Raw genomic sequence first — 26936 nt, 5'->3', positions numbered from 1 at the left:
TTAAAGCAACAGCCAAGTACCACTGACGAGGCACCACCCGCAACAGCCCCAGCAAGGCCTGTCTGGATTCCAAAGATTGGGGATCTAGTCAGAGAAAAGATCGCGGTTAAGAAGGAATTTGGGCCTTCTTACAGAAAAGCAGTACCTGTCTTAGCAGTCACCGGAACAAGATCAGTTGTGCTACCGCCCCTTGCTGGTAAAAAGGAGAACAGAGTTGTGTCTATCGATCTGGTAAAACCACAAGCATGTGGCCTATAATCAACAGTAGGCCCAGTGGACTCCCAAGAAACAACAGAATACCCAAACTTGCAACAATCCAAGAGGTTCAAACTGAAAGACTTATCACATTCGATCAGCCTGCAGTGCACAATGAAGGACTATGCAATAATGCCATGGAACTCGTGCCTCTTGAAACACAGATTGAAACAGTTCGTCAAGAAACAACACCAGTCTACAATGATGTGGCATCAGAAAGTGCTACCGAGAGACAGATTGAAAAAACAATCCCATCAATTGACAGAACTGCCTCTGGTTATTTCATCAACTTCGACAACTTCTCTGAAGATTTAAATGACCCCGAAGTGATGCCAGAAACAAAAAAGACTTTTAAAGAAAAAGCAACGGAACTCTTTCATCAACTGAAGGAAATCTACCTAATTTCCCCTTGGCTAGAGTTCTGGTTCGGTCTAGGTGTATTTTTCCTCCTGCTTTGGCTCATCATGGTACTGTGTTTGGAAAAATTCATTGAAGGGAAATATATTACAATGGACACAGCAAGTCAGAACATCAACCTAGTCCTGAAACCACACAGATCATCCCACGTGAAGAAAAGAGAACTGTCAACAGTAAATGTCACAGCAATTCCAATACCTGGTGGGGTAGTATGGGAGAAAACAGACTATGAGATATATGGTCCGGTCGAAATCCTGAAGTATCCTCATCAACTAAAGGTTTCCTTAAGTGACTTTGTGACACCTAGTACATTCTCTGATGATTGGGACTTTAACAGTATTAATGACATGATGTCTGATTTAGTAGTGTCAGCTAGATTCACAGATCATGATTATTTACAAGGTTCATCTAGTTATGAGCAGTTATTCTGTTACACCCACTATGGGGATCATTACTTGCATAAATCTGCACAGCCTAGAAATGTTTTTATGTATAATCAATGGGAACATTGTTCTACACCACCTAAAAGCAGTTCTAAAGCATTTTTTGAGAAATTCAAATACTTCTCAGGGTTTAACACCAGTGATGCAGAAACGTTTTATTACAAACTGTTAGATAAAACAGGAATGAAAACAATGCTGACAAATTCTAAATTGATATATTCAGAAGCATTTTATGACAAAATGATGACATTTGGTTTTGATTATTGGAAAAATAATATTGAAACGAAAACAATTTGGGGTACAAAAGATTGGCAGGTGCAAGGCATAGAAGCACTATTTAGAACCTGCATGATACCAGAACAAATGTTATTTTTAAATGGCACCATACACCAAACATCTTGTCTTGGCCTAGCTAAGATCAAAGACCTTAAAACACCGTCTATTCCGAAGCCAATACCAGAAAATGCAACTGCTGATATTGAGTTAGACGTGTCACAAATTTTACATTTCAACAGAACACATGCTGATTGGAAAAAGTGGTTAATCTGGCCTACAGACACAAATAGCTGTCAAGATAGATTCCTGAATAAAACACAGGGGTTAAAAATGACCAGATTAGACTCGAGATATTCCCAGAGACAACATCCAGGGATTATAACAACATACAGTGTAGGGAAACTCTGCCTTGAATGGCTAACCTCGTCCACACTGGCTGAAATTAAGCAACACTTGTCTTTACTAAAAGATGGTGCTGATTTGCGCGATTTCATTCTTGGACCACGCAAACAGCGTCAAAAGCGTTTCATAGCGACCAGTATCTATGCTGCTTACAACGAGGCTTGGAAAGTAAAGCAAATTGAAACTGCTGAAAAAATACGAGAAATTGATCGTATTAATTTGGAGAAATCACTTTCTGTGGTAGACAATGGGTTAATGACTCTGTCTTCCAGAATATATTCGTTGGACAATATTGTATCCTCTGCCTTTGATGTGATAGACAGAGATTTGCTAATGTTACAACATGGCCAGTCTCAATTACGCTCTATTATAGAATTGGGCTGGACGCTGCAAAATCTTCGTTCAGGCTATGTGCCTTGGCGTTTAATCAACACGACGTCATTATTTTCCAGTTTTAACCTTACTGATAAACAGATCAGTTTGGCACAGAAAGGAGCAGACTATACAATCCTGAGCATCGAAAAACTCGAGAGATTACCATTGACAATGTCAGAGAGTCCTGTCATTGACTGGATAATACACGGAATTATCACAATTCCGATAACAACTTTCCGATTTAAAAAGTGCCTTGAGTACATACCTGCTGGCCAGTATGAACAATTGGGTAAAGGATATGTAAAATCTGAATGGAAATTACCATACACTCATTCTTGCTATAGTGACAGCGACAAAAATGTATTTCTTAGTGGTGAGAATTGTAAACATTCACTAAGCGGTATACTTTTGTGTCAGGGTATTAATTTACACGGAGCATGTGATGGAAATTCAAACAACCTTTCATGCCACCAGCTAGTCACACCTGCAACTCAGATAGAGCCCTTCTTTATGCAACTTTCGAACGGGAGTTACATTCTTAGAACGGATCACAGATGTTGTGGCCTCGTGCCAGGGAAAAGTTATCTAGTAGAAGTAACATCCATGGTCAAATGCTGTATGCAAGCATTGTTTCCGAGTGGGCCTCCAGACATAGTGACTCCCATCTGGCCTCGTCTGAATCTCTATTCTATACGAATTGATACATTAAGCAAAATGAAATCTGTACTTTTACAGACAACAGTGCCTATAACGTCGTCTAAAGAGACGTATGATCTTCTAGTTGCAAGGACAGCTACTGAAGTTCATGACCTTTTATCAACAAATTGCCCCGTGCATTTCGTAGAAATGTTCAGCCAACTCCTTAACATGTCTAGTGCAACAAGCATCCCAGGCATATTTAAGACAGTCTTTACGGGACTGCTAACACCTTTCCAGGCAATTTTGGGAATCTTTCCTAATTTTGTGCACTCCATTTTTGGCGGCATACCATTATTTTTGGGACTCGTCGCAGGGATTGTATTTTTGACCCTCCTGCTTCGTTATGGCAAGCCTCGGCTCAGACATAGCTCCCATGGGAATGGAAGAGACAATCCTAGCAATGCGCTACCGGGACAGGATAACTAACGTCCTTGGATTGGCCAGGCTGAGAGATCTAAACATGACCTGGTTCCTTTCATTCAGACCGATATGGCAAAATTGCATTTTACCTGTGCTACGGTGTATGCTTTGCGGCGATGAATGCGTGTTGGACATCTGTCTTTCACTTCCATCAGCAGTACCAATGGACGTCGATACTTTGCTCAGTCCAATAACGGCTCACGCATTGTGTTGTCCCCAGCGGCTACCAATCCTGATGACGGCATTCGTGGAGACTCCAGTGCTACAGCCAAGTGGTAACAGTGGAGCGAGTGACAAAAGCAACATCATCCAGGTACAACGTTCTGTGAGCATTGCTGGTCCCGACTATGATGACAGCAATCATTCTCACACCTGCCAAGTTACAGCGCTATCTAATTTGGTTGAACTATCACCTGAATTTGTAGACCAATTCTTTGAGAGCCTGTCTGATACGATGTTCTCACCCGTACAGAAACTATAACTTTTAGAAGCATTCCGACACACAGCGTTCCCATGAACTCTGAATTCGGCCTTCAGTTTTGATCAACAAAAACTGCCAAGAGCTTTGGAAATCTATTTTCTTTGAATTGGACAATTTTTTCTAATATTGACCTTTTTTGGCACGAACAATTCTTTGCTTAACGTAAAAACTATTCTTAGAGAACAGAAGCTTCACACTTCTATTTCTAAACACATCTAGAGACATAACAACATTACACCAGCCTCTAGCACACATGTTATTACAATGCATTTTTATGTGATGATTTATCTCGCTTTTCTTCTGTCAGAGATACTTCATGTGTAATTCCTTTTGCATAATCGTTCATTGATTTCATATGCAATAATTTTTTGAATGATTACTATGCTTTAAAAAACGTACAGTACCTAAATTCATGTATTACAAGTACGCCTATTTCGAATGCATTTATGTATTTTGGGGTGGGCAATGTTACACATGCATCTAATTGCTTTCGTTTTAGTAATTTTGATGGACATTAACCCGTGGAGTGGGTGTTGCGTGTTTATCTAGGTTCCTGATCGATACTGTGACCTTATGCCCCTATTCGGCTATAAATCCATTTATTCCCTATATTGGCATAACCGTTCAAGTGCGATTTTCTGAAAAGTCATCTCTGGCCTCACACGAACAGAGCCACATTCCAGCATAGTTCTCTCTGCCACTTCCTTTGCGACCAATTAGTGCAATGACAGAGCAGTAGTCACTATCTGATATTCCTAGATAACACTCCGAGTTCTTCAACAAGATAAAAACTCAGCAAACCTGGAAATCCCCGCTTGCTGTGTTTTGATTAGTAATGGAACTCTAATGAGCAACTGATAACTATCACTTCCTAGTGACATCTTTAATTGACGTCTTATGTCCAGCAAACTTGCGTCAAACCCGGCACCTGTCAGGTATAAATATTACCAACGTTGCCTTAAGCAAGGCGAGCTACTGTTGCTGATGCCAGCTGCCTGCAAGACCCCGTGTTGGTAAATCTAGCACTCTGTCGCTGCAGCCTGCTGTCCCTGTGGTGGTGAAGCTGCTGATACCATTATCGCTGCTAAAGCGCGAACTATGGTGCAGTACGCTTAAGGAGCTGAACAGCCATCCTCTGCGAAGACACCCAGCAGATTCCAGCTGCCCGCGGACGCTGTCCCCCCTCCTTCCTCGACGCGCTGAAGAGACCCGCTGCCTTTCTCGTGCAGAGAAATCCAGCTCCGGCGTTTTCGGTCTACCCTCGCGGGTGACTGGGATATCGAGAGAGACCCCTGAAGGAGATACCAATCCTCCATCATTCTATTCAGAGGTATGGTGTTGACTAAACCCTTAGACGAGAATTCTTGAAAGAAACCTTGGCAAAACCAACTTAACTTAAAGCTACTTACTTGCTCCCCTTCCACGTGTTAGGCTTAGGTCAGGCACACTGGGGTAGGCGTAGTTAGAAGCACCAGTTGAGTATGTTAGCCTAATGTATATATGACTGTATATATGTTTTATTACTTTTAAACCATTGTATGGCTAAGAAACCATATCAATGCTTTTACAGTTCTATTTCGCAATACTTATCTTACTGTACGTACTTTTTATAATAACAATTATTGCAATTGTGGCAATACATTTCTCTTGTACGAGAAGAAAGACTGTTCAATACATGTTAACCCTTTATTGACAAACGCCCGTCTCTCTATTCTCTACATCTCGTGAAAGTAAACTGCACTTGACTGACTGAGTGAAATACATGTCTATTGTTTCACACGACCCTAGAGATTGACTCTTGATCTGAGGAGCAAAGTTGTCATGTTGCACGGTTGTTGGAAAGCTGAATCCCTTCTTGTCTGTGCCAAGGAAGCTGATCACTTCCTATGCAGAGAAGAAAGTTTCCAGTGACCTCTGAGCTAGTTGGTAACACAACCCAATTAAGTTTATCATAGTCAGTGGAGGCCTGGAATATCCGCAGTTCCACGTCGATACTACTGTTTATGTTACTCCAATGCGCAGGGCCTAGTGGGAAACTAGGAACTACACTACAATGCACTCTCCACTCTCCACTCCCTATGCACTCTCCACTACCTATGCACTCTCCACTCCCTATGCACTCTCCACTCCCTATGCACTCTCCACTCTCCACTCCCTATGCACTCTCCACTCTCCACTCCCTATGGACTCTCCACTCTCCACTCCCTATGCACTCTCCACTCCCTATGCACTCTCCACTCCCTATGCACTCTCCATGCACTCGCCACTCCCTATGCACTCTCCACTCCCTATGCACTCTCCACTCCCTATGCACTCTCCACTCCCTATGCACTCCCTACTATTAAAGGTTATTTCTTCCAATGCAGTTTGGGTGCAGTGTGCGCTGCACTCTATACAAAGGTGGCGTCTAATCCTGCTCTACTCAAGTCACATTTTCCAGCGTCAACTTTTCAAAAAATATTTAAAAATGTAAAAAAATATGTCAGGACCCCAAAATCACATGAAAGTGTACTACTGGCGATGCTCTACCGAGCTGTGCTGTTTAAGAAGGGGTCAGAGCAAGGGGTCCCCCTGATCTGAAAGGCCCTTGGGTGCCCCCCAGGTCCCTGCCGAAAGCATGCGACATTTGCAAGGAAGGAGCTCGCCGAAGTTTCAAAAATTAATCAAAAATATTTAGAAGTCAGAAATAGTCACATCCGACCCATCAAAATGTACCCCTGAGTGTGGAGCTCACACTGAGCCGGGTACAAGAGTCGGATCCTCAAAGGAGCTCCTCATTTGGAACTTCTTTGGACTTGCGACCTTGCAAGTTTAGTCCAAACAAGCATGTTCTGCTTGTAAGGACTGAAAACACAGCCTTCAACAAGGGAAAGTCCCCTTGAAGTGGGGCACAGGCTGTTCTAACCTAGGGCCACATGGGGAGGGCCTTCACACCCCAATGCAACCCCTCCCCCCCCAAAAAAAAAACATATTTATCCACTTTTACAGAATTGGGAGCAAACTTTTGCTTGGAAACAAGAAGTCATCAGAGATGGCGTGTAATACTGGCACGGGGAGCGCTGCATATGTGTGCATGGTATTACATTAAAAACTACATTCATAGTATTTCCAGACCCGGTTACTGGGGGGTGAGACTGCGGGGCACTGGGTGTAGTCCCGGCTTCCAAAGCAGGTTTGACCGGCACTCTTCATAAAGGGGGCCAGGCTCTACAGAGCGGCGCATAGGGGTTGCCCCACATGTATGCAAGTTCGGTGCGCCCCTAGCATAAGTGTGTGTTTATAATGTTACTCTGCAGGGTTGTGGGGGCAGGGGTGATTCGACCTGGGTGGCAGTCATGTGGCACGTGCACTCCTTGCTCCACAAACCTCCAGCATCCAGGTGGCCACGATCTTCCGCATGTAGGGTTGCACTTCACGCTGCACGCACTTAAAGTAGGAAGCGGACGGCGGGCAGTTTTCCTCCACCTTCAGCATGGTGTGCAGCACCCTGTCGTTCAGGAGGTGCTGATCCAGGTAAGCCCTTCGGATGGTTTCCACCTCACAGCACAGCAGCTGATGTTCCATGTCTCCCCCGGCGCGCGGTGCCTGCTCTTGAGAGGGGGTGCGGGGTGCCCGTGCTGTCCTGTGAGTGAGAGAGCTCCGTTCAGTGCTTGCTGCTGCTTCCGCTGCTGGAGCTCTCTGGAGGCTCCGGCTCTGCCCAGCTCTCAGCTCAAGTCTCCTCCTGCGGCAGGCCCACACGGCCCTCAAGTGCTCACATCAAAGCCGGCGCCGACTTAAGGAGGGGGCGGATTCAGCAAGCAAATATGTGAGTCATTGTGAGAATTAGTGAGTGGTTAAGCGTGTGGCTTACTCGGAGTAAGGGAGTGAGTGCACGATTTGGAGTAGACACCAAGAGAGTCGGGGGGGAGGAGGGGAGGGGCAGGAACGGTTAGACGGACAGCGGGGGGGGGGCGGGAACGGACAGCGGGAAGGGGGGTCGGGATAAAAACAAACAAAGTGAAAACACATTTATAAACAAAATGCTCCTTACCTGATCGCTTCGTGGGAACTCGAATCTTGCAGCCAACTCCAACAACAGACACTTGTAAAAGGAAGAAAACAGGCCGACTCGGAAAAAAAAAATAACACACACCCACCGTCGTGATGACGAACAGAAGTGGGTGGAGAGGGAAAAAATCGCGGGAACGCCCCCGAATCTGGTCCGGCCTTGACGGACAGATCCGGCTCCCAATGGCTAGCCTCCATTTATGGGGCTAGCCAATGGGAGCCGGGGGACGTTCCTGAAGCACTTATAGTAAACAATAGATTTCTCTGGGGCGGAGCTAAAGCTCCGTGCCCCAGGCAAAACCTAAAAACGGTCCCCCAGGGGCTCAAACTCAGCCCCAACCCTGGCGACCCACTGGGGAAACGCCAGTTGCCCGCTACGGCCAGTCCGGCCCTGCTTCTCACTGTTCAGCAGCTCCCCATGGAAGCAAGACTACAATTTAAGCCTACACCACTCATAGAAACCTACCCTATTCCTCAGCTCCCTACAGTGCTAAGAAACGGAAAATCTTTGCAAGCAAGTGCTGAAATCCTCTTACTCAGGGCCGGCTTTAGTGCGATGCAACCGGTGCAGCCGCAGTGGGCAATGACCTGGTGGAGGAGGGCGGCTGTGAGTTGCAATAACTTAGGATTTAAAAGCACCTGCTGAATTCCTTGTGCATCCCCCTTTGAGGTAGCAATAAAAATGTCAAGATAACTCTTCTGATTAATGTTCCTGCTAGAGAGAGAGAGATCAGACGTGTCCAGTGGCAATTAGACCCGCCATAAAGTAGCACAGAAGGTTAATATGCCTGCTGCACAGAACAGATCTGTATTTTATGTGCATATCGAGTGGATTAGTAAAACCAGCCTTTATCAGCACTTTAAAACAAAAGATATGTATGTGAGAGAGGGGTCATGGAGAGATGAGGGGCCCTTTTGCCTGGTGGTAGTGAGGGAATCCAAGGAGAAGGTCAGGTAGGGTGGAGGTGTGCCAAAAGAAATTGTCGCACCAGGCACCACCAGCCCTAAAGCCAGCCCTGCTCCTACTCAAGCCCCCATCTCAAACATGATTGCTGTAAGAAGGAGTCCTTCTCTGGCAGGCCTACTAGGACCTGGAACTGTCTTCCTCCAGTTCTATGCATGACCCCCTTTGCCTGGCCACCTTCAAAAAGTAACCTAAAGTCTTCCTCTCCCACAGGCACTTTGATGTCTGATTGTCCCAAACTCTGCCACCGAATCTCGATTGGTAATCCTTTTGACTGTATTGTCTTGTTACATAAGATCTTAAGTTAGTGGTATTTTCAATTATCACGAATTCTCGCTTCTTGTAAAATAATCAAATGCCCTTGGGTCACATTTGGCAATGTAAGACTACATAAAACTAAAAATAAATTGATAACTTTATAGGGTGAAGGAAACATGGAGTCCATATTGTAGCTGGCACGGATGTATGTCGTTACAACGCATACTTTTACAACGCATACCTTTACAACGCATTTTTTACACCGCAACATCCATTACAACGCATTCCATTACAACGCATACCATTACAACGCATACCATTACATTGCATGTATGGTAAGTATTGGATAGTGTGGGGGTAAAAATTACTATTCTAACTCCAGGGGGGGCAACAGTAGGGTAAGTATTGGATAGTGTAGGGGTAAAAATTACTATTCTAACTCCAGAGGGTGCAACAGTAGGGTAAGTGTTGGATAGTGTAGGTATGCGTTGTAATGGTATGCGTTTTAATGACTGCGTTGTAATGACATGCGTTGTAGTGGTATGCGTTGTAGTGACATGCGTTGTAATGGTTGCGTTGTAATGGCATGCATTGTAATGGATGTTGCGTTGTAAAAGTTTCGTTGTAAAGGTAGTGCATTGTAAAAGTTGCGTTGTAAGTGTTGTTTCCCAGCTGGCAGGGTGCACTATGTAGTGATCAGTCTTTGGGTCCTTCCTAAACTTCAGGAATGAGGTTGAAGTAATTTAGCAATCCTGATGTGTGTAGGAATGCTGGCCAGATATTGGATGCATGTTTTTAAAATGTTAGTTTTCTAACTCTTCCTTCCTTGTATTTCTTGGGTTTGAGCTTGGCCTTGCCTTGACATCTTACCATGTTTAGCTTAGTTTGTTTTCCAATTAAAATAAGCTAACCCCAGGGGGCATGACCTGGAGACCCAGAGCCATTTCTTCTTCAATTGGGGGAGGCAGGATTGTCAGAGGCAGCAAACAGGTGGGGGGACACCCAGGTCCTTGCATTGCCCAATGTTGATCACCTGAGGGCCCCAGGATCCCAATAGTGGCCCTCTAGTGCATGCGGAGACTGACTGATGGCCCATCAAGATTGCAGCAAGTCCCCAGCCCTGAAGGACGGTCCTGGTGGCATCCGCAGCATGATCTATGGCTGCAGCCCAGAAGAACTGCATAGTCAGGTTGAGCTGCTGTCTGGTAGGTCAACCAAAGGAAGAGGTGGCAGCGGATACTGGGCCATTGTGTGGCTTGACCTGACGCGGAGGTGAGCACCAGAGGCGAGAGGCCGGGCTGCTCGCGCCCTGTTGGTATAGCCAGCGTACTCTGCTTTGGGCAGTTGTCCCTGTCTTTGCCTCACCCTGGAGGGCAGTCAGGGAGCAGGCAGTGGCCTGGGGGTGTGGGTGAGGCTGCACAGGTTCTCATGGGAGGGCGGGTGGAACAGGGCAGCCCCGGCCTGACAATGGGGTGAGAGAGGCCACCCCATATTGAAGAAGCACCAGGGATATATATTGGTGACTACCTCCCCAACTCACCAGTGTATATAGCTACAAAACAGCTGGACCCAGGCCTCAGGCCACCATGGAGACATGAGTTGAAGAGACATCCTTGACGGCCTGCCAGGGGGCAGAGGGTGAAACAGAAGGAAACACAGGGGGCAGAGGGGGGGGGAGGGCACAGAGTGCACTCGAGGGTGAAAAAGAAACCAACAGTAACAAAAACAGTAACAAAACAGTAAATAAAACCGTGGAAGTACCGTACAGGTCGCACTTAGGCAGCAAACAGAAACTGGTCACAGCGGGTATCGGCAGCGGGACAGCGGCACAGAAGGACCGTGTGGCGGCTGAGGAGGGTGACCTACCTGGTGACAGGGTCGAGGACGCAACCCTGGCGACAAAGCTGGACAACGGGAGGGCTGCTCCTAATGCAACAACGTCCAGATAGGGGGGTTGCTGGAAGGGGTGGAGGGACGCTCCCTCGACCTGTTTATTGAGCAGTGGCTGGGCTTGGTGGTCTTTGGAGGATGGCATTCTCAACTGTTTACGGTGCAATGTGCACACCATGTGTCGGGTCGACTACCCCCCTGGAGGCCCATCTGAGAGCTATAGTGGCACGACTATTGAATTTTCATGAGAGAGACATATTCTGCAGGTTATACAAAACCACAGCCTCTGGCAGATGATGGGAGGAGCCATGAACGTATATCCAGACTACACCAAAAGAGTGAAAAAGCAGAGGGAAACCTTAATTGATGTCAAGCGGCTATAACGGCAACTGAACTTAAAGTAAGCTCTCCTATTCCCCGCAAAGCTGACAGACCTAGATGGATCATACTTCTATGTGACTGCCTCTTATGCATGGGAATGATTGGAGACGGAGAGGCACCCGGCGCCCGGTAACCTTGTGGGAGACTGCAGTAAGGGCTGGAGAAAACAGAGACTGAAGTGCGAATGGTGGCGCAGGTCCAGGTCCACCCATACAAAAAATCCAGGTGGAATAAGAGATGGCCAGGAGAGTTGCGAAAATCTAGCATCATCTGGCCTGCTCCACTGGTAATAGATGGGAAGTACTGGAAGCAGACAAGGACTGTACTGAAGAGGAGTCTTCAACCAAAGGCGATGAGCAGGACAAATTGAGGCACCTGGTAGTCACCCCTTTGACTTTGCATACGATCGTCTGAGGGGGTCGAAGGAACTCTGGAGGGGTCCGCCCTCTCACATATTTGGTGCTAAACGACATGGCCAGGTTTATAAAGCAGTTACGCACAGCAAGTGACAGATGGCTGGAGCATTGGGGGTGGGTAGTTTTACTCTCACTGCACGAGGACGTAGGGTGGATGTTTGCTGTTGTTGGGGGTGGGTGTTAATACTTACAGGTATCAGTTACTGAGGTCGAGACGCCCATGGTAGGGGGAGCTGGGCCCCAGGAACCAGCAGCAGGTAGGTGAATCCACGGTCCTCTTGTGGAATGTCAATGGCCTGGGTAGTAGATTAAACAGAGGGATTGACACAAAATTCCTAGTACGACATCACCGCGACATAGGCCTGTTGCAGGAAACACACCTGGTGGGTAACAGATGTGGATTCTTTGTTCAATGTAGATACAGAATGGTGGCACATGCAAGGGTCTCGAAGGGAACCAGGGGAATGGAGATCCCCATGCACAAATCGAATCCTATGCATCTCGTACAGATTTGGGCGACATATGATGGTTGCCAGGCAGCAGTGACCTGTAGCTGGAATGGAATACCCCTAATAATCGCGTCCTGGTGCTTTCCGCAGACAGGTGACCTGGGGAAAATAGGTGAGTGGATTTTGACTACACTAGATGCCCTCACTTTAATTTGGGGAGACCCTTAACCTGATGGGGCAGGGAGACCTAGACAGGGTGACACAAGCACTATAGCCAAGACTGACACTAGGCTAGCAGCCTTTGTGGGCTCAATGGCACTTGCAGGCCCTTGAAGGGTGGAACACCCAGGGCAGCTGCAATAATCCCATGCGCCCTATAACATGACTTCACTATTGCATCTTAATTACCTTCTGGTTCTACAACACCAAGTGGGCTAGTTCAGGTATACTTAATATCTGGCTCAAGGCATTAGACGGTTCAATGTTTAAATATCGATAACAAAAATATAGTTAACAAAAATATCAATGTAAAAATATTGGTTACAAAAATACCGATGCCCTATACTTAAACAGGTAAGTACAATAATATTGACTTAAAAATATCTATGTAAAAATATAGATGTAATAAATATCGACTTTAAAAAATAACAACTTAAATTAAATTAAGTAAATAATATTAATATGTACTGATAGAGGCCTCACCATCAACACCTCTAAAACAAAGCTTATGGTCATTTCTACTTCCAAGAGATTCAGGAACAACTTTTTGCTTAACGGTGTCCCCTTGGAGCTGGTCGATTCTTTTGATTACCTGGGAGTAAGGGTAAATAGCCGGTTGAAATGGAAAGATCACTTGGCCAAAATGTTATTAAACCACAAAAGAGTCTCAGGGGTGGTATTAAGGGAACAGCGGCAGTCGATGAGTAAACCTGTGGCACCGACTCTCGCAATATATGATGGCCAAGTATTACCAGCAGCTCTATACGGATCTGAGTTATGGGGGTTTGAGAACATAACGGAGTTAGCCACATCGGAAAATAAGTTTATGCGAGATCTGGTGGCCCTCCCAGTCTCCACCCCGCTAATTCCGCTGCGGCTAGACCTGGGTAGGCGCACCCTTAAAGACAAAGTACGTTTGCGCCCACTACTTTTTTGGGTTCGACTAAGAAGGACCCAGGAGCTACATATTTATGCTGCAGCTCTAGACAAACTTATCTTGCTCAACACAGGTAACAAAAATCAAGTGGTTGTGCAACCTGAGACAGCTGGTTGTGCAACTGGGCCTAAGCGAATCATGGCTGAGCCAAACTCCGCCTCCGAAGGCAGTGATCAAGGAGCTCTATTGGGACTGGGTACAGGAGACGGACATACGCAGGAGTGGAGGGGGGCCCCTCTCCCAGCGATTTCTGGAGATCAAATGGATAAGAAAATTGGAACCCTTCCTTGACTTTATAGAGAAACCCCTGGACAGAGCACTTTACCTTAAATTCAGGCATGGGACTTTGCCGGTGAATGACTTTTCTTCTGGGTGGAAAAGTAAAGATGTTCTCCCTAAATCATGCCCTGGCTGTGCAGCCCCTAATGAGTCAGTAGTGCACTTTTTGTTTGCTTGCCCGGCTTATAGGGTCGCTAGGAAAATATGGTTAAAACCACTATGTATGGGGTTGGGCTTTAGATGTTACAAAATGGCCCTTCGGGTCCTCCGTACTGACACATCTTCTATTGCTGTGGTGTGTGGGGTAGCCAAATTCCTGGGTAGTGCATGGCAGACCCGCACAAGGAGGGCCAAGCCTGCCCTTCATTTAACCTAACTGATGGACAGCCCTATGGCATGAAGTGTTTTTTATGATTTTTATGTAACAAGTTTTGCGCTTGATTTAAGATCATTTAAATTGAGTAGTATATGAGGATGTCTGAGTATATATGAGTGTTGAGCCCCTACTCTTTTATCTTTTTAATGCACTGTATGAACTGTATACTTTTATGATGAATTTTTCATAGAATAAAGTTAATACAAAAAATATGGTAAACAGTAATAATATCGATTCCAAAATATAGAATGGACATAATATCGAAGTAAACATATAGAATGGACAAAATAAAGAATGGACACAATATAGTGGTTAAAAATATCGAATTTAAGGTAAGTAATATCGATTTTCAAAATATAGAAGTCAAAATATCGAAGTATACAATATAGGCATTAAATATATCGATTTTTTAATAATATCAATTTTTTAAAAATGTTTTGTATGTTATTATATGTGTGAAAAGTGTATATTAATTTTTTAATGTATGTTTAATGTATTTTAAGTAATTAATTTTATGTTATTTAATTTTTGCGTAATTTAATTCTGTAGTGGGTTGTGGCTTTATAGGGGAATAGGGTGGGTAGTAATTTAATTGTAATTAATTAAATATTTTTATTTATTTATTGGTATTCATTTTGAATTTATTGTTATTTTTTAATTGGTAATTATTTTTTATTAATTGCCAATTAATTTGTATTAATTGATTAATTGTTAATTATGTTAATTTTCTAAATTTATTTTCTGTAGCGGGTTGTGGGTTTATAGGGGAATAGGGTGGGAAGTAATTTAATTGTAATTAGGTAAATAATTTTTTTCATTTATTGGTATTGATTTGAAATTTATTGTTAATTAATTTTTAATTGGTAATTAATTTCTATTAATTGGCAATTAATTTTTAATTGGTAATTATTTTGTATCAATTAAATATTTGATAATTATGATAATTGTATTAATGTCTTTTCTGTAGTGGGATGTGGGTTTATAGGGGAATAGGGTGGGAAGTAATGTAATTGTAATTAATTGCATATTAAAAATACTTTTTGTGTATTGATAATTAATTTACTGTTAATTTTTAATTGGTATTAATTTTTATTATTAATTAGTTTTTGTTATTGACAATTAATTAGTTGTTAAATAATTATGAATAGGTTATTCATTTTTAATAACTAATATGTAGTTGAATTTCTAATTAATTATTACATCATATTAAATTGGTTATTAATTTCAATTAATGTTTTATTGGTATTGATATTTAATTTATTTTTAATAATATATTAAATCATTACTTTCCCTACTGTTAAACTCACTGGAGTGGGAATAGTAATTTTCACCCTCCCGCTATCCAACGCTTTCCCTACTGTTGCACGCTCTGGAGTGGGAATAGTATTTATTACCCCTACGCTATCCAACGCTTTCCCTACTGTTGCACTCTCTGAGTGGGAATAGTAATTTTTACCCCTACGCTATCCTAAGCTTTCCCTACTGTTGCACTATCTGGAGTGGGAATAGTAATTTTCACACTCCCGCTATCCAACTCTTTCCCTACTGTTGCACTTTCTGGAGTGGGAATAGTATTTTTTACCCCTTCGCTATCCAACGCTTTCCCTACTGTTGCACTCTCTGGAGTGGAAATAGTAATTTTTACCCTTCCAATATCCAACGCTTTCCCTACTGTTGCACTCTCCGGAGTGGGAATAGTAATTCTTACCCCTACGCTATCCAACGCTTTCCCTACTGTTGCACGCTCTGGAGTTGGAATAGTAATTTTTACCCTCCCGCTATCCAACGCTTTCCCTACTGTTGCACTCTCTGGAGTGGGAATAGTAATTTTTACCCTTATGCTATTCAACGCTTTCCCTACTGTTGCACTCTCTGGAGTGGGACTAGTGATTTTTACCCCTACGCTATCCAACGCTTTCCCTACTGTTGCACTCTCTGGAGTGGGAATAGTATTTTTTACCCCTACGCTATCCAACGCTTTTCCTACTGTTGCACTCACAGGAGTGGGAATAGTATTTTTTACCCTCCCGCTATCCAATGCTTTCCCTACTGTTGCACTCTCTGGAGTGGGAATAGTAATTTTTACCCTTACGCTATCCAACACTTTCCCTACTGTTGCACTCACTGGAGTGGGAATAGTATTTTTTACCCCTACGCTATCCAACGCTTTCCCTACTGTTGCACTCTCTGGAGTGGGAATAGTAATTTTTACCCTACACTATCCAACGCTTTCCCTACTGTTGCACTCACTGGAGTGGTAATATTAAATTTTACCCTCCTGCTATCCTACGGTAAAATATTGTACATTTTTATTAATAACTTAAATTAATTATATCTTAATTTTAAGGTTATTTGAGTATTTTTAAGTATGTTTAGTTAATTATATTTATTATTTCATTAATTTTAAATTACTTTTAAGACATTTAAAAAAATTCGATATTTTGACTGACTATATTTTTTACAGACTATATTTTGGATTCGATATTTTTGTACTTACCAGTTTGTAGATAGGAATTCGATATTTTGGCATTCTATATTTTGGTGACTATATTTTGGTAAGTCTATATTTTGTCATTCTATATTATGTCAGTGATCCAAAAAATATATATATATTAATATTATTAACAAAATAAAATAAATGTAATACATATTTTAACTAATTATAACAAATAAACTTAATTAAATAACTATAAACACAAAAAATGTGTACATATACATATATTTACTTAACCGCATCGCTGCTGCGGCGATTTTTGCGCTGCGCGGCTTTTTTCACTTTTCCGCGTTACATGACGAGCTCAGCTTGTCATCAGCACACACCACCCGTGGGTGATGATGAGCTGAGCTCGTCATCAGCATCGAAGGCGTTAAATACATGTTATTAACTATTATCTTTATTTAATTTATAAACGTTATTAATTCTATAAAAATAAAATAAACACATATATCAATAATTTAAAATAAAATAAAATATTCTATATTTAATTAACACATTAAACTGTTAAAAAAAATAATACATACATTTAATAACAAAATAAAAACATTAGTAGTTAAAACATTGGATAGCGAGGGGGTAAAAATAACTATTCCCACTCCAATGAGTGCAACAATACGGAAAGCGCTGGATAGCGGAGGGGTAAAATGTACTGTTCCCACTCCAGTGAGTGCAACAGTAGGGAAAGCGCTGGATAGCGTAGGGGTAAAATTACTATTCCCACTCCATTGAGTGCAACAATACGGAAAGCGTTGGATAGCGTAGGGGCAAATATTCCTATTTCCACTCCAATGAGTGCAACAGTAGGGAAAGCGTTGGATAGCGTAGGGGTAAAAATTACTATTGTCGGTGGTAATTTTTGAGGCAAGATAGCGGCCGCAGTTGTGGCTGAGTGAAAGGCGTATGGTTGCTCCTCTTTAGGTGCCCACCCGTGCTTTTTCACCGCACCTACCGTGCTTATAGCCTTCGTGGAAACCTCAGTGAAGCAGTGGAGTTGACCTGGTGGCTTTTGGTCGGAGTCTGCAGCGGTGCATCGGTGTATCCGATAAGTGCTCCCGCTGACTCGGGCCGCTATTCTCTGGTGGCATTCTGGTACTGGAAGAGACGGCCCCTTTAATATTTGTAACGGCGGCGGCAGTACTGACCCGGGCGTTGGTGTAAACTTCGGCAGTATATCCACCACGCTAGTTGCAAGCGAGGAAAACATTGTGCTATGGCTCCGAAAGGGAGGGGGGCGAAGGCCCGTGGAGTGGCGGCTGTGGCAGTAGCAGGAGCGAATGGAGCAGGTGTAACGGCAGTAGATGGGCTTGGAGCAGCGGCTGCTGCTGCTGCTCCGCAGTCTGAGGTCAGACGGCAGACTGCGACTCGTGTGGGGGAGCAAGAGCAAGATGTGCAAGACTCTAGCGGCCGGAGAGTAGAACTGGAGAGCGCTGAAGATTCTGGGCAACATTGTAGTGGAGTCCTGCAACAAGGTACTCCGCTGAGAGTACAGACTTTTCCATGCTATTTTTCAAAAGAAGCCGGTCCTTAGAGGTAAGCCGGAGGAACGCTTTGCTGAATTAACTGCTGAATTAACCACACTCTCAGAGCCGGGAGCAGTAGTGGGCAATAATGGCAATGATGCAACACTAACGATTGTAGCTGCTGAAGAAGCTGTGGGGGAAGGAAGGAAGGAAGTTATGTAATACTGCTAGCCCTTCTCCCAGCACTATTGTTAATGTATTGGATAGTAACAATGCGATGATGAATGGCAAGGAGAGGTCAAGGGATTCTGTTGCTAAACCGGGCCTACGCACAAGTTCGAACCTGATGGTTGGAGGCGACCCATTAAACACAGGGCGGGTCACGCAGAGCTTATTGAAGGCGCAGAATTTACAGAGTAATGGGCACCCTGTGGCTGATGGGCTAAACGATGCAGAGTCTTTGGGCTCAGGTGGTATATTTTATTCCATGTCTGACCTCTCAAATATTTCAGAGATTGATAATGTAAGTGTGGCTGGCGATTGGGGCGATGAAATTGAATCACACCCAGAGGAGGAGGATCCTAGCTCTGAGTACTTAATGAACCAGGAGATTGTTCGGAAAATACAGGACCCTAGTAATCCTCTACTTAAAAATATACCGACCTCGGCAGGCCAGCTAATTTGGGATAATTCGCTTTCACCTCAGCAGGAGACGCAGAAACCAATCCTAGTCCTCCCTTAGAGTCGGAGCGGGAGATCACATTGAATACCATCTTTAAGTTGATTATGGCTCATATGGAGGAAACAAAGGCTGAAGGGCTGCGCACTCAGGGGGCAGTATGCAAACTACAAAATACTGTACGCCGTATAGTTAAATCATGTGCGGATGTTACAAGATGTATCGTCGAGGCAGAAGAGCGGATTTCTGGGATAGAAGATCAGCTGGCCCATCAACAGACAACGATTGTAGATCTACAAAAAACAAAAGGAGGATATTGAATAGAAAGTGACTGATCTCGAAAATCGAGCAAGACTGAACAATCTCCGCGTTTTGGCGGATCCTGGAAACAGAGAAGGGAAAGATGTTAGACAATTTGTCATCGAGATGTTTAAGGAAGCCTTCACTGATCTGAAGGAATGGAACTGGGATATAGAGATTATCAGGCCACACAGATTTCCTTTTGTGCAGCGAGGTGGAAAAGAGGGGTCTGGGGAAAGGCCTTGGGCAATTTTAATCTGCCTGAACAACTATCTCTTACGTGAAGCATTGTAAGATCTGGCCAGGCCAGATAGGCGACGCTCTGGTAAAGGGTGCAAAATTTTTTTACGCCCAGAGTTTTGCAAGGTCACAGTACAGTTCAGATGGAGGTTGCGTAAGGTGATTACAGTAGTTCAGGCGAAAGGGGGTCAGGCGTTCCTGTTAAACCCCCCTAAGCTGAAAGTGATCCATAAGGAAAAAACTCATTATTTTGTTTCAGAAATTGCTGCACAAGAATTTGTGAAGATAATGTAATGATTAATAGGTATTCATTTAAGTATGGCCTTTTTTCTCTTTTCTTTTTGTGTCCTGATAATGGGTGTGAGATCTGAAGAGGACGATTTCTGATGGGTGTGGTGGAGCACGGGTGGGAGCTGGGGGGGTGCAGCCTATAGTCACTCCCCATCACTGGGTGGGGGGTGGTACAGGCTACGGGGGGGGAAATAATCCATTATTGTACTGTTGTGTTAAGTTTTGCAATTGTTGTTTTTTGGCACATAGGCTATAAGTTTAAAAATACAGGGAAAACTGATGAGGCTAAAGGTATTCAGGGAGGTATTCGGGCATGCTCGTTGAATGTTAGGGGATTAAACAACTTAAATAAAAGGCAGCGGGTTGCGAGTGAGTTGCAGATGTTGCAGTGTAATCTAATATGTCTACAGGAAACCCATATAGCTTGGGCTAAAAGGAAGTTATTATTGGATTTGGGCTATAGTGTATTGGTTACTACTGAACAATCTATTAATCTGCAAGTGTCTCGATTTTAGCAACAAAACATATTTAAAGTACAGGAAGGGCTAAGGCGGATAAACAGGGGAGGTGGGCTATTGTTGAATGTACTGTTGGAAATCAGAAATTCATGGTATGTTCCATATATGGGTCAAACTTTGATGAGGCTCAGATTTTAGAATGGCTTAATGTAGAATTGACCTTATGGCTCACTCCCCTAGTTATCTTTGGTGAAATTTACACCTCGCTCCTAAATCCTTACAGGATATTAGTTACAGATATACTGGGAGGAAGCCAAAAGTGTTTAAGGCCCTCTAATCTCTTATGAGTGCTCACAGATTGTTTGATGCTTGGGCCATTTCGAGAGGGGAGGATCTGGGGTACACCTTCTATTCTTTCTCTCACCAGAAACTTGTAAGGCTGGGTTATTTTTTCGTTCCTAGTTCGTTATTGGCGGGCGCTGGAATACAGGTGTACACGGGTGACTTCAGATCATGGCCCTTTGGTGGCAACTTTACCGCTCAATAGGTTCAGATCTAAACCCCGTGGGCCCGATTCACAGAACTAACTTGAGACAAAATCCTAAACTTACTACTTTTGGTATTCACAGAAGTTAGGATTTTGTCTTAAGTTTGTCTTAAGACAGACTTAAGACAGACTTAAGACAGACTTAAGTTATAATTTTGTCTTAAGTCTGTCTTAAGTCTGTCTTAAGACAAACTTAAGACAAAATCCTAACTTCTGTGAATACCAAAAGTAGTAAGTTTAGGATTTTCTCTTAAGTTAGTTCTGTGAATCGGGCCCCGTGTTTTTTCTTTTGATAAAAAATTATTGTTGGATGAGAAGTTTGTAGTTCGTATGAAAGAGTGGATTGAGTGTTTATTCTTGATTAATCAGGGTAGTGCAGGAACGGGGTGTGTCTGGGGTGCTTTTAAAGCCGCTTTTAGGGGGGAAGTTCTAGGCTTTGGCTTGTATAAGTATAAACAAATGTGTGCTGCATTACAGGAGTTATACAGGGCATTGACTAAAGCAGAGGAAAAGCTTATGCTGGCTATACAAGGAGGTCTTGATATTGTAGGTCTTCCAACTGAAGTAGCTAGGTGCAAAGCTAAAATAAATCTTAAGTGGAGCAACAAGACAGCTAAGAAATATGTGATTAAGAAACAACTAAACAATGAATATGGGGAGTCTGGTGGGAGATGTCTAGTACAGAAGCTCCTCAGGTGTAAGGAGGCAGCTCAGAGGATCAGTGCAATTGTTGATTCTAGGGGCAATCTAGTAGAAACTGAGGTAGGGATTCTAGAAGTATTTCATGATTACTATGAAACATTATATAGTGGAGAACCCTACGATCCGCAATTGGCAAAGACTTTGATTCACCGCTTCTGTGATAGCAATTTAGAGGGGCATGATGCAGACTTACTTGAGGCCTCTATAACCATGGAAGAGGTGGAAAGAGCTATAAAGGAGCTAGGAGCTAGCATCTGGAAAGGCTGCGGGACCAGATAAACTTCCACTCGAGATTAATAAAACCTTCTTTAGAGTCCTGAAGGATGATATGTTAGCCACATTTAGATCAGCTCAGGCAGGTGCACCTACTTTAACTTGGGATGAGGCTAGCATAGTAGTATTTTAAAAAAAAGATACGCCTGCTGAACTACCAGCCTCATATCGACCAATTTCCCTTTAAATGTCGATCGAAAGATCTACTCTAAAATTCTTGCGACCCGGCTGGCAGAAGTGATAACACCTTTGGTTTCGATCCGACAACATGGCTTCATCCCTAAGAGGGGGACTACGAATCATGTCGATAGAGTGATCACTTTGTTGGATATAGCAAATGTTACGGGGGAAGGCTTTTGCCTTATATTATTAGATGTCGAGAAGGCTTTTGATTGTGTGACATGGGGATTTCTGTGGGCAGTGTTACGTTGTCATGGGTTTAAGCAAACATTTACCAAAGCCCTGCAAATGCTATATCGTCAACCTGTTGCTAGAATTTGCACAATGGGCCTAGAATCTATACCTGTTCATATTACACCAGGGACGAGACAGGGATGTCCCTGTTCACCTTTATTGTTTTCCTTATATGTAGACCCGTTTTAAAAAATGTTAGAACAGAGTTCAAGGATTGAACCGGTAATCTGGAGGCAAGAGCAATATTGTGTTTTTGCGTATGCAGATGATGTGGCATTAGTAACAACAAACCCTTCGTCTGCTATGCCAGAAATAGAATTACTCGCAGCACAATTTGGGGGGGTATCAGGGTACAAACTGAACGCTTCTAAAACACAAATCTTATGCGTTAATATAAAGGAATTTGATGACCAGAGGGTCATGAATGAGGCAGTATATTTGGGAATTACGTTACGGGTCTGTCTGGAGGCATTGGTGTCGGTCAACTGGACACGTCTGGTGAGTGAAGTGCGTAAGCAACTGGATCGATGTGAGTGTTTGCATTTGTCCATGATTGGCCGATGCAATGTCCTTAAGATGTTGATCCTTCTGAAAATTTTATATTTTTTTCTGGTCAATGCCGTTGGAGATCTCTTCTGTTAACTTTGCATTATTACAATCTATCTGTGCTAGATTTTTATGGGCTCAGGGTAAATCCCAGAGGGCGATGCGATACATGATTCTGCCCCGGCGGCAAAGGGGGCTGGGCTGTCCCGGACTTTAATTTATACTACTATGTGTGTGTATTACAACGTATGCATATATTACTGACTGGGGCAGAACCGACTGGAATGGCTGAAGTTCCCTGTATCTATCAAATGCTATTGGGCAGTGATGCTAAAAATAGATTGTTTATTAACCTTGATATGAGCTATTATAAGAGAACTAGATTCAAGGTGCTTAATAGGGCCTATAAAGTATGGAAGGTTATTAAAAAGAAGTATAAGATAGAAAAGATATTGTGGTATACTCCATTAACCACTTCTTCTTCCATCGATATTCTGGGATCGTATGGTCGAAAACTGGCGGGTGAAAGGGGTTAATTATATTGGAAATGTATTTATCAACGGGGATTTAATGTCTTTTGAAATGTTAACAGAGCAATTCTCTCTATCTTATTTTGATTTTTTTAAATATCTGCAAGTGCAGGATTATTTGCTTAGAGCCCGATGGAAAATTGCAGTCAACACCCTCATTGAGGCTGTGAGGAAAAGTGCACGGATAGGTATTTTATTGGATACCATGGGAAATGATTTAGAGGCTCAAAATTTAAAATGGAATAATAGGTTAGGGTGCCTTGGCACTCGAGTTGAAACCTCTATTGAATTGGCTGAGAGATTGTTTGTGTCAGCTAATCTTCGTGCACAGCATTGTAAAATGGTTTTTAATCTATATTACATTCAAGCAAAAATCTCTAAATCGGAGGTCTAATGATGAAAAGTGCTTTCGTTGTGGGGTCGGTGATGCTGACCTGGTGCATATTTTCTATTCTTGCGGGCATTTAAGAATTATTTTTGATCACATAGAGAAATTTTTAGGGGAGATTCTGGGCAGGCCAATTCAACTCTCAGCGGCACATGTATTGTTGGGGATTGATGAGATATCTGCTGATGATCAATTACTCCACAAATTTAGGTATTTGATATTCTTAGCTACAGTAGTGGCTAGGCTGTGAATTGCCTCAATGTGGTTGCATAAGGATGTTCCTTCTTTTGAAATATGGAGAGCTAGATTCCTCTCAATGTTTAATATAGAATACAGTCTACATGCCTTGAAAGGTAGACGAAAAAAGAAATTGGGTTGTGAGATTTGGGGCCCAGTGGCTGTCTATTTGGATTAATAAATCCCCTGTGTAGATTCCTTTTTCTCCCCAACTTTCGGTTGTTAGTGAATTATGTATGTATTTGACTTTATGAAAATATGATGTAATGTAATGTATTATGGATGCCTTTCTGTGCTTTTTTCTGTCTATTTTGCTAAATGTGCCTTTCCGTGTGATCATGGATTATGAATAAAAAAGTAAATAAATAAATAAAGTAAAAATTACTATTGTTACTCCAGTGAGTGCAACAGTAGGGAAAGCGCTGGATAGCGTAGGGGTAAAAATTACTATTCCCACTCCAGAGAGTGCAACAGTAGGGAAAGCGCTGGATAGCGGAGGGGTAAAAATTACTATTCCCACTCCAGTGAGTGCAACAGTAGGGAAAGCGCTGGATAGCGGAGGGGTAAAAATTACTATTCCCACTCCAGTGAGTGCAACAGTAGGGAAAGCGCTGGATAGCGGAGGGGTAAAAATGACTATTCCCACTCCAGTGAGTGCAACAGTAGGGAAAGCGTTGGATAGCGTAAGGGTAAAAATTACTGTTCTAACTCCAGGGGGTGCAACAGTAAGGAAAGCGCTGGATAGCGTATGGGTTAAAATTACTATTCCCACTCCAGTGAGTGCAACAGTAGGGAAAGCGCTGTATCCCAAAACAATAAAAAACAAAACTGTCAACATGTTTATTAAATTTAATTTCCAATATTACCATAATTATTATATACATTTAAATATATTATTATTAACAAAGATAATAAAAGATTATTAATTACACATTATTTAGCACTATATTATACACAGCACACACCTAAAATTAGTTACACAATTATATTTAATATTTACAAATTAAATAATGAAAATTAATGTATTATTATTTATTATTTAATCAATAAAAATGTAATTACTTACCAGCTTTCACACCATTTACACATATACACACCACAACACACACCTAAAATTAATTACACAATTACATTTAATATTTACTAATTAATTAATGGTAATTAATGTAAAAATATGTAATAATTATTCAATAAAAATTTAATTACTTACCACCCTTCACACCATTTACACATATAAACACCACAACACACACCTAATATTAATTAAACAATTAACATAATTAATTAACTGACTCATTTAAATTAACAACTAATTATTAAACTATTATTAATTAATAAATTAACACATTATTGAATCGATCAATTTTATATAATGAAATTACTTCCCACCCTATTTCCCGATAAACCCACAACCCGCTAAGGAACTATTAACGCAAAATTAAACTCAAAATAAATTAATAACTAGTACAATTCTAAAACATATAATAAAATGACAAACAATTCTCATAAAAACACTAAAATACATAACATTATTAATAAATCAATATTTTTGTCAACTGTATTTTTTTAATCGATATTACTTACCTGTCAGTCAATATTCTTGTCAACTATATTTTTTTTGTCGATATTTCTTCCAAACGATATTTCTGCGGCGATATTAATGTCCCTCAATATTTCTCCATCGATATTACTGCTCTGCACCATTTCGGACAGCTCCTCAATGACCACGATATGTCAAACACCACAGGGACTCTCAAGGGCGGGTTGGAGTCTTGACCCTTGGAGACTCACGGATTAGGCAGCAGGATATCTGTGCTGCAGCAACAAATGATGGACGGAATGATGAACGAATCAAATATCCACCCCCAGTCAGGAGTTCTGGGTTAAATCCATTATTCTTTTACTCTCTATGCCACCCTAGCTTGGACCCAGCTATATGCAAATCTGTCTTGACCATGGTAATCATGGTAACAGTCCAGTCCAAACTGCCAAACCAGATGGGAAGAAGCAGGTGGGTTGAGTACCACGTTTGGTGAGCACAATAATGGTGAATGCCACCAGTGGGGGTCTGTATGGCGATGTTTGGTGTGATGTTGAAAATGCCAATAAACGTAATAAAATACAATTAGGCAAAAGCCTTATTACTTGAAATGTCGGACAGTGCAGAACTAAAGATTTGTAAACAAGTGCTGACGTGTTGATGCCAAAAGAGACCAATCTGGCGGATCACTGAGCCAAAGACAACCTTGGGACCTGCCAGAACTTCTTCTGGAATGTAAGGGTGCTATTGGTGCACCTCCAGCTCGTGACCCCCTTAACATCCTGATCACCATTACAGTGCAGATGAGAAAATGAAAGAAGATCAGAGAAAGAGAAATTCAATGACTTGACAAAATGACAAAATGTGCAGTCCCAAAAAGCAGGAAATGGGAAATATAAAAAACACAAATTCTTCATAGCTATGAATACAGTAGAGTGCTTGGGTAGACTTCAGTTCTGGTCCAGAATAAAGATATCACTTGATAAGACATGTTAAGTTGTAGGGAGGTGAGACTCAGCATCACTTTAGGATGAAGAGTGTCAGGGACAAAATAAGCACAGAATTCAATAAAAAGTGTCTTGAACAGACACATTGAACAAATCCAAGTTTATGATGAAAAACACAGCTGGAGACTATTTAGAATCTCACATTAAAAAGGGCAGAGTAGGGTGGACCGTGTCTTGCATCAGCATCAATAGTGCCAAGTACCCCAGAGCTATAATTGTCATAGCTGTAATTGCCAGCTATAATTGACAATTATTACATCTGACAGGCCTACTCATAATTAGGCCCTGAGGGTAGGAACAAACCTATTGTCTACTCCTGTGCACACTCAGTATTGACGAAGGAATAAAAGGGAAGCCAGAATGGAGTCTGACACTACTCCCAGAGTTGGTCCTTCTTTGGTGTAATTCAGAAAAGGCCTTAGATCTCCTCTCTTCTCAGTCTGCTACCATCCTAAACTGATTCTCCCCACCCAGCCTTAGCCCACTGTGTTGCTGTGTTTTTTCTATGTTTATTCACATATGTTGTTCTGGGTTCTTATGGTAAATGCACCTACATTTGCCTCTGTACTCACAAGTTGCCTACTTATTATGTTAATCTGTAGAACATACCTCTGCGTTCTATCCCCAGAAATAATATTTCTTTATGCTTCTATCTATTCCTGTGTTGTTGCAATGGATCCAGGTATATGCTCCAATGATGTAACCACAAATGCATTGTTGTATGTAATAGTCACCTAACAGCATAATCCCACCAGTACCCAAGAATATAATTCCTTTTGTTTTGTTTTTCTTTATTATTTGAAATTCATCGGAGAGGACAACTTGAATTAAGAACCCATCCTG

This window comes from Lissotriton vulgaris, chromosome 5, assembly GCF_964263255.1.
Source record: "Lissotriton vulgaris chromosome 5, aLisVul1.2, whole genome shotgun sequence".
Classification (NCBI taxonomy): domain Eukaryota; kingdom Metazoa; phylum Chordata; class Amphibia; order Caudata; family Salamandridae; genus Lissotriton; species Lissotriton vulgaris.
The sequence above is the reverse complement of the archived record's forward strand: the minus strand, read 5'-3'. Positions refer to the sequence as shown.